Source organism: Peromyscus californicus, unplaced genomic scaffold (genome assembly GCF_007827085.1).
Source record: "Peromyscus californicus insignis strain IS unplaced genomic scaffold, ASM782708v3 Scaffold_4__1_contigs__length_199733344, whole genome shotgun sequence".
Lineage (NCBI taxonomy): Eukaryota > Metazoa > Chordata > Mammalia > Rodentia > Cricetidae > Peromyscus > Peromyscus californicus.
In genome coordinates, this window is record NW_026294562.1 from 114,132,103 (window position 1) to 114,144,225 (window position 12,123).

The following is a 12,123-nucleotide window of genomic DNA, read 5'->3' on the forward strand; positions in this document are numbered from 1 at the left end:
CTTACAAGATGATGTAACTATAAAATTACTTTTAACAAGTTATTACTCCATTTAATATATTGAAAAATCACAAAGAAGATAGCTTTCCACTTGACCTTCAAATGAGTGACATTTTACTTCAAATTATGGAGATTTTGATAAATGAAGAATCACAGCTTTCATAGTCATATTTAAGTTCATTCCCCAGTTTTTATGTTTCCTGCACAATATTGAAAATTCTCCATTTCTACTTACTGTACACTCTGTTTAGCTGTAAGCTCACAATATGTCATTCCACATAGTGATCTGAAAACCTATAATTATCCAGGACAGAAAGGAGGCAACAAATTCTCCTGCAGAAATGGGTCCATCCTTGGATTCATTTTTGTTTTACTTGACATGCTTGTTTTCAAAAGTTAGCCTTTTCTATATATCTATATCCCTTGCCAAGACACTTAAACCTTATAAAATTCATGAGATAATTATTTTTAGACATAAATACTAAGGAAGTGGCCCAGTCCAAACCCTTCCTTCAGTTTAGTTCACAACATGAGAGTTTGGAAACTATAAAGCAGCCTACGATGGTGACCCAAGTGAATGAGAACAGACAGTATAGCTGAGTCCTGCATGGAAATGGAAATGCTGTTCTCATAAGTTGGGTCTTCTCAGATGTCACTGTCATGTAGAAGATGGCTGCAATGAAACTCCTCCATGGTGAAGAAACAGTCTATCTGCAAATATGATGTTTTATGTTGCATGTGTTGAATTTGGAGTTAGGTCTTGTGATGACCAGCAGACTCAGTCAAGTTTTACACACACACACACACACACACACACACACACACACACACACACACATTTCTGTTAGGCAAATATACTATTTCTGCCCTTCTGTGAGCAAGTCCCTTGCTTCTTTGATTCTTGACCTTCATTAGTATAAAATGACTTTGATACTATCTTCTCCATCTACATCAAGATCAAGCAGGAAATGTATGTAAAAGTAGTTTATACTAATGGCAACTATCATAATAAGAATAAAAATAGTAATGTGTTTATTATGTGTCAGGAGTATTCATGAATTAACTCATTTATTTCTTATAACAGCTCTAACAGATGCAAGTTCTGTTGCCCTCATCTTACAGACAAGGCGGAGGATATGAAACTTGTATGTCAAGACTCACAATTAAGAAAGGTAGGGAAAACTATCATGTATTACCTACAGTGCAGGCAAGGTGAGGCTATGATATTAACATTGGTGGAGGCTGAAAGAAAGAACATCTTCCAAATGTGATATCATAGACAAATAAAATAATTGCTATTCTATGAGTGGAACACCTGAGGTCCAGTAAGATTTCATGACTTGACCAATATCAAGTATTATATTTTCACCATATATAATCCGTACTACATATAGAATGTATCTGAAACACTGTACTGTTAAACCAGAGGAAGTAGAGAGGAGCTACTAGGAAAGGTGGGGAGGGGCATGGTCAACAGCCATGTTTTAAATTGTGACACTACCATATGCCAGCTATTTTACTAGGAAATTAAATGTCTTTGGACAACCATAAGAATAGGTGCTTAAAGGATGGTACCTGCTAGGTCTGCAATTGTCTTAACTCCTAAAGCTGTGTCCCAGAGTACATCAGATGCTTCAAGGAGAATTATTCATGTCTCTGAATGGGCTAATGTGGCAATTGCTAGTATCAGGTTTGGAGAGTAGTTAGAAAAGAAGTCTCAAGTGTAAACTCTGTTTTTTTCTTGGTTGATGTATATAGATAAGGGGAAATATAAACTCACATCTGAGCCAATGATAAAATTTTCAAAAAAAATATTTTCATTCATTTATTTCCATTTTCTCCATACTGGTATCTAATAACATCCAAAAAATTATGGGAGAAAATAAAGGATTACTGAACAACTAAAGAAAGGGAAAGGTGGGGAACAAGTGGGAGGAGCAGGGAAGGGGAAAGGATAAGCAAAATGTATCATATGAAGAAAATCTATTTTTAATAAAATAAAAAAATGAAAGAAGAAGGCTAGGATTATCTACCAACCAAAGAAAGGAAGAGGGCCTTATCCACAAGAACCCACTGCTTGTCAGGTACTCACAGGCTGGTGGACTTGCAGAACATAGTATGATTTCAAATCACAGAATAGGCACAATCCTGCCTGTCCACTGTTAACAGGTTCATCTTGGACAAAATAACATCTTTGACTCTACCAAGAACATCTGAACAGAGTTGACCCAGATGCTCCCTTGTGGTGTACTTGCTCAGATCTGGAGCAAACACTGTTCCCTGTGTGGTTTGGGGGAAATTACCTTGTTTCACAAGCCCTTCATGTCTTGAAACTTTCAGATTGGCTACTCAAAGTGACTATAAGATACATATCATGGGAATACAAATAAGGCCTTATATCACTGAATCAAATAAAATGCAAAGTCTACCTAGGGGAAAAAAATAAAAAACCTTTAACATAAGCTAGTATCATATTGGGCCAGAGTAAGTCCTTTCCATCTCATCAGGAGTGTCAAGGTTGAAGATAAATCTCAGTGGGCAAAGTAATTACCTAGCACGCACAAGTCCCTTAATTTTGTTCCCAGTATTGTATAAACCGAATATGGTGGCAATTGCATGTAACCTCAGCATTTGGGAAGTATAAGAAGATAAGACGTTTCAATCATCTTTAGCTTCACAGTGAGTTCAAGAGTAATCTGAGCTACATGGTCTCAACAACAAAACAAAACAAGGGGAGGGACTAGAGAAATGTCTCAGCAGTTAGGAGCTCTGTCTGCACTTGCAAAGGACCTACCTGAGTTCAATTCCCAGCACTCATTTGGTAGCTCAAAATTATCTGTAACTCCAGTTTCAGAGGATCCAATGCTCTCTTCTGGCTTCTATGTTCAATGCATACTCATTGTGTACAGACATATGTGCAGATAAAACATCCATACACATAAAGTAATATTTTTGTTTATAAGTTAAAAGAAAAGAATTTGAAAATTCTCAAAACTTGCTTCTTTATACATACACAGCATAGTTAAGAAAAACAGGATGGCATTCTGTGACTTGAGTGTACTACAAGACATACTAACCTAACTTGAATCTGAGTGAAGAGTTGAGGTTGGATTTCACATCACCTTATAGCCCAATATATTTTGAAACATTTATGTTACAACCATCCTATCCCCAGTTACCTAGCTTTTTACCTAAAAGAGTTTTCAACCTCTAACTCAGTAGTTCAGGGCATTTGAGTTTGAGGCTCTCAAAGAAAGAATGAACTGGGCATTACCACGAGGATGAAAGCCATTCTGCCTGCCAAATGGATCTCAGATCCTTCAGACTTTCTACTTGCACAGACTTCTGTGATTATAGCCTTCACCACAACTTTGGTCTGAAACTATGGCTTAGAAAAGGACTCCCAAGTCTGGGAGTTAAATTTTTCTGACAGCAAGTTTGGAACTTAACCTGCTTTATGCTGCAAAATGGGTGAGACTAAAAAATGATACTGGCATTTGAGGACAGGATATATGTGGGGTATAGGAATTGCATCTTATGAGGATTTAATTGCTACATGTATACCATGTTCCTCTTGTTTCATCTGTGTAATCGTTCAGAGAGTGGTAATTTAATGAGCTCCTGGATAGTAGGCATTATTGTCTTTACCTTGAACTATTGGTTATTCTTCTCCCATTTGGTGGAATAAAACACACTCCCTGTTTATAGGTAAGAAAAATAAAACAGATTGGGGGATTTGTCAATAATCACATAATACATATGAAATAAAGCAAGATTCAGAAGGAGGTATTCCACAGTAGGTATCCCATTCTAGAATTTGAGCTCAGAATCATTATACCTTTCTCATCCTCCCATTTAGAAGAGAAAACTAAAACTCACAGATGTTTAACAAGGCTAGAGACATATTACTAGGACTTGAAATTAGTGCTAGTGACAGCTCCATCTTTTAAACAGTAAGCTATTCTAAACTGAGATCCTGGGGGCTTTGGTACAGTCAGAAGACACCTCAAACACTAAAACACGCAGCAACAGAATCCACAGACTTGGAGGAAAACTTCGAAAGACTCTAGTTGATGCCATCTTCAAGTCTCCAACAGCTCATGTTTCTCTAAATCTGCTAAAGACTCCAAACTATGAACTTGTCTACACTAGCCTTATCATAAGACCTGTCAAAGCTCATGGTTACAAAAGCCCTGGGTCTCAAGACCAGAAATGTCCTTTCAGGAATCTTCTTCCTTGGTTCTCATTTCTAGTCATTACAAAATGTTTGCAGTCAAATGCACTAGCTGAAATGAATGTATTTTCTGAACAAGTATTGTTTACTTTAGATCTGGCACCTATCAAAGGGTTCTTGGTGCCCCAAACCATGAACAAAGAGTAAGTAGGGCTATTTGAAGTGGACCATGGAGAATCTCATTGGAGCTTCAAACTTCTGAACAGGAAGATGCTGAGCCATTACTACCTTGCAGCTTAACAGGGATGCTGCTGATCAGGTAGGTGACTAAGCATCTAGAATAAGAGGCTAGCCCAGGTTACAAGCAGAAAAGTAGGACTCACTCTTGAGTGAAAACTGCCTCTTCAGTTTTCACTGTGCCTATGAGCTGGTATACCTGTTGGTCAAATTCTGGTTTCAAACACCATAAAAATGTTTACCAGATTTTGGATTTCTCAAAGAATACACCAGGATCAAATCAAGAAATCTTAAAAGCAAATGCCATGAACATTATCACAACCCCCACCCCTCTTCACCACCGCCATCTCTGCCACTGGGGAGGCAGTAGCAAGTGGATCTCTCTGAGTTTGAGGTCAGCTTGGTCTACATAGGGAATTCCAGGCTAGTCACAGTTAGATGGTAAGACCCTGTCTCAGAAAAAAACAGTTGTCCTAAAACACATACACAGTCTCCTTTCTGAGATAGACTATGGAGAGAGAGCCAGAGATATAAAGGGATGGAGAAGAGGTGAGTGGTATGGGAAGAGATAGTTTGTCCTAGATGTATACAAAATCAACAATCTCAAACTTTCTTGACTGAAGAGATGACCATAGTAGTGAAATTTGGAATAACCTAAGTTCCTGAAACTCGAGAATGGACAAACAAGAGTTAACCTGAAACAATCCTGTTCCCTCTTAAGTTTTCTAGGGGCTTCCCCTCTGCTGGCCAGAATGAAGGCCACGTGGGAAACTCTGGACTGAGTCTGGGCTACTTGTGTCCAGAAAAGGACTAGAATGGAAACAGAAGGGCGCTATAGTCTTCTGGGTCCCAGCCACAGACTGACTGCTCTGAACCCAGGAATCCCAGGGGAAAGTGGAAGAACCAGCTTGTGCCATGGCCACAGAATACCCAGTGAGAGCGAAGTTACTTCAAGTTGCAGCTAGGGTTGGGTAAGAATCCAACAGAAACAACAGCAAAACCAAGAAAACACTTTCTTTTCTTTGAAAGTAGGTTTCCAAGCCACTAGCCAAAGTTTCCTAGAGTGGACCACTCTGGCGATCTGGATCTCCTACTTGATTGCACGCCAGGATCCCAGAACTGGAAATCTGCTGAAAAGTCACTCTCCACTCCCCCAACCCCTCCCCTTTGCGCGCGCTGCTCAGAGGCTCACCTGCAATGTCCCAGAGCTGCAAGCGCACTACGGTCTCTGGGTCCCAGTGGAGCACTTTCAGCGCGAAGTCCACACCAATGGTGGCCCGGTAGTGCGAGGAGAAGTTCTGGTGCACGTAGCGCTTGATGATGCTGGTCTTGCCCACACCCAGGTCGCCGATCACCAGCAGCTTGTACAGATGCTCCTTGTGCGGGGCCTGCATCCTGGAGGCCCGTCGGACTTGCAGAGCCTGGAGCCTGCCCTGGGAAGCGCAGCCGGGGCTTGGGCGCAGGAGGAGACCCAAGCGCTGTCTGGGCGCGTAGGCCGGGCGTGCTGGTGCAGGCTGGGGAGCTGGGGCGGAACTCCTCCCTCGGGGTTAATCCTCCTTCCTACACTGCGGTCTCCAAAGTGGGAGGAGACAGGAGCGACTCCTGGGACTACAAGCTAAAGGACCTGAGTGCTATTGACAATTCCAGCTCTTATTTGCACTGCACTTCATAACCTTTTGCAGAGAGTTTTCTCTCCTTTCGTCCAGGGCACAAACTTGTAAGCCGTGGGGTTTGTTTTCCATTATTCTACCAGGGAAAGAACTGAGTGTCAAAAAATACCCGGGTCTACTGAGGTTACCGAGCCCAGCTGCCACCCACACTGTGGTATGAGGTTGGGGAAAGCCATGAAAAATACCAGTGTAAAAGGCTCAACTCTTCGGTTTGGGTTGAGCTAGGCTCCTGAAATTGAATGACATTGGGCAACCCTTTGAATTCCTCAGCCTGGGTGTCCGTAAAATGGTAATGCTCTTAGCACCTTTTCACCTATTAAACCGTTAATGACCTTAATGAGGCCCCTCCCCTTGAGATGAAATGTTGAGGGTTTGCTAAACTTTCAGCCTCCACTCCCATCCTAAGGCATCCCAGCTATACTGAGCGACTAGACAACATGAGATCTTATCATTCGTTATAAGTAGCAACAAATGTTTATAAATCCTCTCATACGCCACTTATTCATTCTGGCAGTCCTAAAAATCAGGGTAATTATTCTTCCTCTTTTACAAATGAGGAGCCCCGAGAACTGGATATACCTCACTAGTGTAAAGCAAACACCCGTTTCAAACCCTAGTCCGGCTGGTATCAACACCTTCTTTCTTACTCTTTCACACATAATGGTGTGCTCTATGCAGATATCTGTGTGCTTGTGGGAATATAAAAAGAATCACAGACCCACAGCGGGATAAATGCACCCGTAAAATGGGAAAAAGAATGTGGAAACTCTGTGTGGGCTTGGCTGTTTATTTAGGGAGGCCAGAAAAGGTCTTCCTGGGCAGGTGAGTATTCCCTGAGGAGCTTAAGGAAGTGAGGAAAGGAACATGCGAATATTGGGGATCAGCATTTCTTGTCAAAATGGGTAATTTTTGTACTCATTACGATCAGAAGGGAAGGGAGCTCAGTCTGAGTAATCTTATTTCATCTTTACATTCCTTTATGAAGTGAGAAATTTGTGCAGCTATAAAGGAGGAAAGCAAGATTCAGAGCTGCCCTCCCAAGGTACCATATAGCTAGAGAGTATAAGAAATGAGATGTAAACTATGTAAAACAGTGGATGAAAAGTTTGCTATGGCCCAAGTCTTTCTGCTCTGCTTCTCTGAAATTACATAATACCTTCACCTTCAGCCTCCATTAGCCCTTCATGAGCAGAGAGATCCTTTCCTGGGTGACTACACACATGCACCTATATGAACTTTGGTTTTCAGAACAAAAGAAAATAATAATGTCTAAATGACCTGAGGGGGTGTGTGTGTGTGTGTGTGTGTGTGTGTGTGTGTGTGTGTGTAGTAGGTGCCTATTAACTGTGACTAAATGACAGCTCTTAATGGGAAATGACAGGCAAGTTTTAACTCTGTCAGTATGGGTTTCTCAGCTTTGTTTCTCCTTACAGGAGAATTCAGAAGCTTTGCTCATAATGGAACACTAAGGGAAGATGTGTAGAACCATTCTGGCTTCTTTGTTGAAATGCATAGGTATCTGGGTAAGCATCATCCATTGGTTTCCACATATACAATGTGCAGATTATATCTAACAAGTAAGAGAAACATTCTGCCTACTGACAGAATTGTCCAATACTGTATTTCACTTCCCAGGAAGAGCCCTAGGGAACTGGAAGTACTTAAACCTTTTTATCATCAACAAAATCAGAGATTCTGACAAAATAAGACCCTTACCAGATCCCAAACCACACCTCTGTAGATATGAAAATAAACACACAGACAAACAAACAAACAATCCTTATTGTAGGCAAAGATCTGATGGAAGAAACTAGCAGATGGGTAGAATTTTGAGACACAATATGGCCCATCCCTCACTATTACGCCTGACCCAACATATTTTCAGGCCCCGGCCTGTTTCCCAAGCCAGATACCAGCTGTGACATCTTGAACTTGATCTGATCTCTCCTGGTTAGGAACACTTTGGGACATTGGATATTCAAATGTATGATTTAGGACAGGTGGAACAAGACTCAGGACTTCTGGAGCCAATGTGTATAAAAATGGACAGGGGCGGGGGGGGGGGGGGCTCTTTAAGCAAAAGAACACAAAGTTAAAACTTAAAAAGTAGGTCTAGGGCCATGGAAGGAGCCCTGCCATGTCTGTTTAGATGACCTTCTCAGGAACTGTACCCAACTAGAGTTATCAGGCACTCTGACTAGGCAGGGTTTGTGTGTAATTTGTTTCCATAGGTATTCATTGTAGTCTTATGACAATTCCTCATAATGGGAAGACATTACTCTCAGTTTCTTTTTAAACCCTTTAGACCTCAGTGGCGTGGGAAGTACAGGCTAGCAGTCCAGTGAAACCTAACTAGGTCCCTGAACCTGTAAGGGCACCGTCTCAATATCATATTTGCATCAGGGAAACCGGTTTTTCCCAGTGACTCTCCACACATCCCTGGCACTGTTTTCATGCTGTTACGATGTTCTTCTTGCCAAACCACTGCACACCCTCTCCCCAGCAACAGAAAGGCAGATGACTCAAGTCATAAAGTTGTGAGACTACAAAGTATTCCCAGTTCAAGGCCTTCATGATATCCCAGAAAGCACAGCGGCAGCTGTCTCTGTCTCCAGTCACATGCTGTCCAGTGTGGATACAAAAGCTTTCACTTATTAAATGGAAAACCTAATTTAAATGATTGGAAATTGCTTTGCAAATATAAACTTGAAAGGCCAATCCCTTTTGCTTCTCTCTGGGGTTGCCAAATTAGATGAAGCTCCAAAAAGTTACTTTATTTGCTTTTGCCATTAAAAGAACCACAGGGAGTTACTTGTTAGCTTATATGAGCTCTTAATTATTGCATCAAAGAAATACTTAAAGGACTGCAAGATAGAGTTGGTCCCAGAGGCTTTGTTGTAGGAAAGGTAAGCTAAATTTTCTTAGATTAACACAAGGAAGATATCATAAAGAAGGTGGGCTTTTGCTCTACAAGGGACCTTTGAAGAGATGACCATATAATTTATTATCCAAAATCGGATCTCTTGGGAACAGAAAGGTACATTACTAATAATTACACCAAATAAAAGGAATGAGCCAAGGCACTCTTCAAGTGTATTCATTCCTGAGGCAAAAGCAGGGAGTTAAAGATCTGAGATCTGAATTTACCAGTGGCATCTGAAAACCTCCTAAAGCAGGATTTCAACAAATGAAGCTGCAAAGTTAAGGCTGCAGTTTGTTATTCTGTTATCTTCAAAGAGTTCCCCTTTTATCCGCTAGGCTTGTCTGAAACCTGTTCCTCTCAAACCTGTGCTCACTTGTAATGGGCGTTAGTTATATCCAGCATTGATTCAGGAATGCAGCAGTTCTCTACAAGTGGACATTAACATTCAGATTATTTGGAGAGAGGCCCAGGTGGATTTAGTGTTGAAAGTGCTTCAAACAAACACATTTCCATCAGTAAGAATTCTGATGTTGGAATGTTTTTCCTCCAAAAGCTTATAAAAAATCATTTAGCAATTATTATCAGAAATTAACTGCAGTTGAGGTTTTGAACTCTCAATTAGTCTACATCAGGAAAACCTGATTCAGTCCTAAATCATTTTAGGTTATAGATCCATTGAAAGAATTATGTTTGTAGCTGCATGTGTTAGGCTTGCATTGGACAGATCTGTGGGACCTTGATCCTCTGTCCTTTCTTACCTGCTCAACATGGATGAGGAGACATAAACTATGGAACAGCTGAAAGGCAAGTATGTGAGAAGTACATGCATCAAAACATTCCAAATGGAGTCAAATTTAAAGTTCTTTACACTTTTTTTAAGCTGAATTTATTCAAGCCTCATAATTATCCTGGAGAAAATACCTTCTCTTTATTTGAGCAAATTAGGTATTAAATCACTTAAACTATCACCCCAGAGTCACAGTAACATATTGTGAATTTCAATACATAGATCCAACAATTGTTTCTTTTTGTATGTACCACATTTCTTCAGCATCTGACAAAATAGAGATCCAAATTTCTTCTCCAGATTTTTTTTTGTGCTATACTATCCTATATTCAGGCTACACAGAAAAGAATTTGTTCTATTCCTAGTTTACAAAGCTTACAAAATGGTAAGTTTAATGATCAAAATATATATTCCACACTTGCTCAAAAAATACAAATAGCATTCTTTTTATTTGAACAGTGATCCAACCTCGTATCTATAGCAAACATGTGCCAGGGTGTCTTCTTCCGTTGCTCCCAGAGAAGACAGTAACACTATGATCCTGAGGATAGATATTCAATGTTGAGTGAGCCCTGAGTCTGTACAAGTAATGATATAAGAAGTCATGCAATGTAGCCAGAAGGACAAAATTATGCCAGAAAAACTATTGGCACATTATTAAAGCATCAAAGATATTTACATGTAAAACACTACATTGGACACCTTTTTTTTTTAAACTTTTATTGATTCTTGGTGGATTTCACATCATGTATTCTAATCCCACTTATCTCCTCATCTCCTCGAATCTGCCCTCTGCCCTTGCAACCTCCCCCTCCAAACAAAACCAAATTTAAAGGAAAAGCCAAAAATCAAACAAAACAAAGAGACAAAACAGAACAAAAACTACCATCACACAATGGACAGTTTTAGGGTAAAGGTCAAAACAAGGATCTCACATCTATCTGAAGAGTAGGAAAGACATAAGCCCCTACCATCAATATGCACCCATTCTGATTAAGCTACCAACATGGCCCTCTACCTACTCTGACCATTTCTGAAACTCCTTCATGTAGCATGAATCTTAAAAGGTCTTATTAATTAAATCAAACCTAAGGCCAGTTATTGTGGTGAATGCTGGAAAATCAGAGAAGCAGAACAAGCCACAGCCACCTCACCTTGCCAATTCCTCAGCTGATCCTGTTTCCTCAGACTGGATGCCTCTCAGCTGAACTGTGCTGCTCAAAGCCTAAAAGCTTAACCAGCCAAAAGCTCCTAGTTTCTGGTCTTGAAGCCTTATATACTTTTCTGCTTTCTGCCATCACTCCCTGGGATTAAAGGCGTGAGTCACCATGCTTGGCTATATCCTTAAACACACAGAGATCCAGGTAGATCTCTGCCTCTGGAATGCTAGGATTAAAGGCGTGTGCTACCACTGCCTATCCTCTATGTTTAATATTGTGACTGTTCTGTTCTCTGACCCCAGATAAGTTTATTAGTGTGCACAATATTTCAGGGAACACAATACCTCCACACCTTCAATGGCAACTTCTTTTTCTTTTATGTCTGTCTAGTATTTTGCTGTTTTCTATCCTTTGGATCCTATCTCTCTTTACTTGAACTCATTCACTCTGTTACAGTTTATCAAATTAGTGAAAAGATTAAGTTTTCATTCAAGTTCTACCTTACTACCTTCCACTTACTACCAAGTAGTAAGACCTTAGCAACTTAATTTTTGTAGCTATGTTCCTTCCTACATACAATGAGAACAGTAATGATTTTTACATAATAAATTCTTTAAGAAGACTAAATGAAAAATGCAATAAAGCATTTTGCATAATTCCTGGCCCAAGATATACACAAAAAAGAAAATGTTAAACTATCAAATGTTTGGCTGATGGTTTCTGCAGCTGCATTTTAAACCCCAGCATTACTCTTGCATTCCGTACACTGCCAACAAACTGCCTACTGGGCATTTCTGCCAGGTTTTCTGGCAGGCATTTCAACTGCAGCATGGGCAAAACTGAATTCATTATCTACCCTAACAGACTTGTTCCTTTTCCTGTACTCATGGCTTTTGGTCTGTGGTTCCACCCTAACATCATATACAAAGCCTGGAAAGTCAGCCACATTTGACTCCTCCCTCTCTCTTACCAACATCCATCAGCTGATCCCTCTGATTCTCTGCAGGCCAGTTCCGGAGTGTGCTTCCTCTACACCGCAGCAGTAGTATTACCCGATAAAGGCAAATGGTTACTCAATATTATTGCTAGGATGGATCACATGAAGGCAGGAATGATAAAAGGAAAATACTCTGTGTACATGTGCAAGTCTGCATGTGTTTGTGTGTGTGTGAT